The following is a 3,995-nucleotide window of genomic DNA, read 5'->3' as shown; positions in this document are numbered from 1 at the left end:
GTTCTTATCTTGGGCTGCTACTCTTTTCACATGAAGTGGGTGAAAAAATACACTGCCCGGAGCTTTGTCCATTGGAAGGATTTTACCCCACTGCTCTCTTTCATGATCACTCTTGAGTGGAATTGTAGTGCAGAAGTCAATTTTTGGCTATCACCCACATACTGAATTAACTCATCTGTGAACAAAACCTGACATTTTCCCTCTTCATCTACTGCCATAAGAGGACCCTTCTACTCCTAGTCATAGTTAAAAGTATTAAAAAATGTCAGTGCAACGATGGTGGGCAGCAGGGAGGCTAAAGCTTATTTACGTGCAGCTTACCGTGTCCTCTGGCCCTGCTTATGCCCAATCTTGGATGTATGACTTCTAACTTACTTTGGATTGTTGCTGTGCCTTCTCAGCCTAAAAACTTTGTGGATCTGACATAAACCAGCTAATGATGGGAAACGACTGCATGGTCGCTTGATGTTCCTATCAGAAGCCTGAACATGATAGGAGTTGCTTTTTAAATGTTTGTAGTTTTCTGCTGCAGATGGCATATCTTTGCTCCAAACTCCTTGGGGTCTATGCTGTTTTGTGGGAGGGATGTCCTGTTCATTTAAGGATATTTAGCAGTATCTCTAGCCTCTACATACATGAGGCCAGTAGTCCTATTCTCTACCTGCCTCAGTGGTAACAAGCAAAAACATCTTCAGACATTACCAAATGTTCTGTTTGGAGCAAAATTTCCTGTGGTTGAGAACTACTGGTCTAGACAATCCAGGTCCCTTTGGACTATATTATTACATGGGAAGGGAGAGTTAAGCTAGCCCTAGGGCAAGACTGTAAATGTATATCGTTGTTAGTCCCATGTGAATGTGAACTTCTTCTGATCTTCCTTTTCTAGGAATGGAAAAGAATACATTCCCCAGATCAATGACCTCATACCAAGAGCCTGAGGCTGTTTATCTACACTAGCAAAGATATCACATCTTTGTGGCTACTGCTTGGTTATGTTTGCAGAACTTTACTCTCATCCACCACATTTCATGAGGTTTTTGTAGGGGCCAGATGCTATTCTCTCTAAGATATGATATTTTGGATTCTTGTCTTGGCTGGGAGTAGAAGGCAGTTTCTGAGGCTTTTGCAATGGCTTTCAACCCTTACTCCACAGTCAAAAAACCAAAATGAGGGTTCTGCCAACTACAAGGTATGTTTGGTTCAATTATACATTCAGGGACCATGAAGCGATTACCAATTGGGTCAAAGTATCTAGTGGATTGAGTGGACCCAATTTATTACCTTGACGCCTTATGTTCCTGCTCTAAAAGGGAAGCTGTGATGGTGCTTTGGGTCCCTGGATGTCAATGCTATTTCAGACCCTGTGTTCAACAGTCCTCAAAAGGTCTGAGCATTCCCCTTTCTCCAATGCATAGTTACCCAAGTAGATAGCTATACATATATTTAGGGAAAGACTAGGAGAATTACTACCAACTACGTTTGATGCAGTATTGCAGGGTCTGTCCTCATGGGGATCTGGCCTCTGCTTCAGTCAACAGGTTCTGGATTTGAGAACGGGCTCAGGTCTAGGTAAGAAATTGTAATTTAACTAGTTTCCTGGTCATCTATTCTTGATTTTTAAAAAATTGCATAAATTAAGCAGTACTCTTGTTGCTGTCCCATCTTGTTGTCCCTGTGAACCCTATTTTCCAATAACCATTTTCATGTGTCTCTGGGGTTTGAGGTGCCCTGATTGCCACTCCAAGCTTGCCATTCATCACAGTAATTGGGCTCACTTTGCTTTTGGTGGTTAAGTGCCATCACTTGACCTCTTTTATTTTGGGATTCCAGAATCCATGTTCTATGACAGCATTTCCTGCCATCAACCCTAACCTACATTATATACCACTGAACTTTTTGATGATGCCGATGCCTCTTTCTCTGGCGCATTCCATATCATTGACTGGTAATTGACATGTACTCTGGGCTCTTTCATGAATATAGTTGGCTATTGGTTTTCTGGATTTAAGTAGTATATCCATTCTAGCATACCTCTTTCTATGATATTTTAAATCCCTTTTTCCAGTATTATAACAATCCTGTAATTTCTTACTTAATATGCGCCATTGATTTTCTAAACTTCCAGAAGTTATCCTAGCAGTGTGAACATTGTTTCCTGGGGTCCTTACCACAGTATTTAGTCCCTGCCCCAGTAGTTGGGGGATGGGTAAATCAGGCCTGAAGTGGGGACTTGTGTGGAGCACCGTAATGTCTACTCACTAACTTATCTGAATCGCATTTTGCTTGACATTATCCCTTGTATTGGTTTTGCAATGGCTTTCATAAAAAGCAATGAAATTTTACATGGTAGCGTGGTTTCCAAATAAGCACCTCAAGCTACATAGTAAACAGAATTTAAAGAATGCAAGCTAGGGCTGTCAAAGAAACACAAGATATATTTACTGAAAGAAAGCTTTAAACGATATGATAGAGTTATGGGGAATGGCAACTACAATCACCAGACTCACCAGTGAATGGGTAGGAGGGTTGTCAGTAGCCAAAGAAAAGAGTCAATTCCTTTATTTAAATAATTGTAACAAAAGCACCCAGAAACTGTATTCATATATGGAGAGTGTATTATATGGAGAGTGTGTTGAGGTCTGTTTATTGCTATTTGTCCTGTGTAATCCAATAGAGAGATTATAGTCACCATTGCTAAAGCTATCTTTTATTATATATATAATGATAATAGCAACAATTTTCTGAGTGATTATGGTGCTAAGTGCTTTAAAAAACATTGGCTTCCTAAATACCCATGTATTCTTGTTAAGGGTGATCAGATGGAAATGTGACCTTTGTCAAAGCTGGCATCTTCATGGTTATGTACTTATTCCAATGAAGTCAATTACCATCACTCAAAGAATTTCATCATTCTCATTAGGGAATTACTGTCAGAAACCGTGGAACATTACTGTGAAAATGTGATGCACCATCATTTTCTATGAGAGGATTTAATTTTTTGGAAACAGCTGAGTCATTCTGGGCCAAATTTGGTGGATTTAAAAAAATTATTATTTATTATTATTTATGCCTACAGCACCTGGTCTTCCTAGGTGGTCTCCCATCCAAGTACTAGCCAGGCCCAACCCTGCTTAACTTCCAAGATCAGACAAGATCGAGCACGTTCAGGGTGGCATGGCTATAGACCATGGACCATGGCTCCACTGAGGCACGAAGCTACACTATGGAACCACATTCATGAATAATTTAGAAAGGTATTCAAAGTAGGTAACAGAAATTCTAGCTCTTTAAAATAAAAGATTTGATTTCTTGACTATTTAGCAGTAGTAATATCACTTTTCTTGGATGTTAGTAAACCAACTCTAAAGCATTTCTCAAAAAAGTAGTTCTAGAATATTCACTGAGCAATGACAGCACTGCTGGAATGAAGGTGACCTTCTAAGGTGAGTACTTGAAGAGCAACACTTGTTTGGGTTAAATTCTATTAATTAAATTTATTTTACTTTGTACACAGGAAAATAAATGAAGGTGAAACATTATATTGATTTAAAAATATTAAGTCATGTTTCCTCAAATTAAAAAAAAATCAGCTTTATCCATTTTCTACTCTTCAGTCATAATTGCTTTGCCCATCTATTTTATAATATAAAGTTTTGATAGACTTGTTCTTATATACTATATCTTTGGAACCTTAAATTATGTTACCAGAGCTTAACAAATGGAAGCTATATTCTTAGTTTTCTCTATATATTTCTTTATTTTTAAATGCATGTTCTAGTATTAAGATATTGATAATAAATAGAAAAGCAATCTTCGCATTAAATTATCTTAAATTTATAATATTAAATTACATATTAAAAATGTTTTATAAGTGGAGCATCACATTTTGATGATATCTAACATTCCCCATTAAGTATGTCTTGTCACCTTTTATTTTTATCTCTAATAGTTTGCAGATATTTTTTTTGTAACATTTGGTGACAAAGTCTCTGCAC

General features: G+C 37.6%; 1 non-coding gene across 1 annotated transcript; it reads right to left on the bottom strand.

The window, feature by feature from the left end:
- Nucleotides 1-3,067: 3,067 nt before the first annotated feature.
- LOC118606624 lies at nt 3,068-3,186 on the bottom strand. Its single transcript, XR_004952556.1, has one exon. It is a non-coding gene; the product is annotated as a 5S ribosomal RNA (ribosomal RNA).
- Between the last annotated feature and the right edge of the window lie 809 nt (nt 3,187-3,995).

This window comes from Rousettus aegyptiacus, unplaced genomic scaffold, assembly GCF_014176215.1.
Source record: "Rousettus aegyptiacus isolate mRouAeg1 unplaced genomic scaffold, mRouAeg1.p scaffold_m13_p_1, whole genome shotgun sequence".
NCBI lineage: Eukaryota > Metazoa > Chordata > Mammalia > Chiroptera > Pteropodidae > Rousettus > Rousettus aegyptiacus.
Note: the sequence above shows the minus strand (reverse complement) of the source record. Positions and strands in the feature narration are given on the sequence as shown.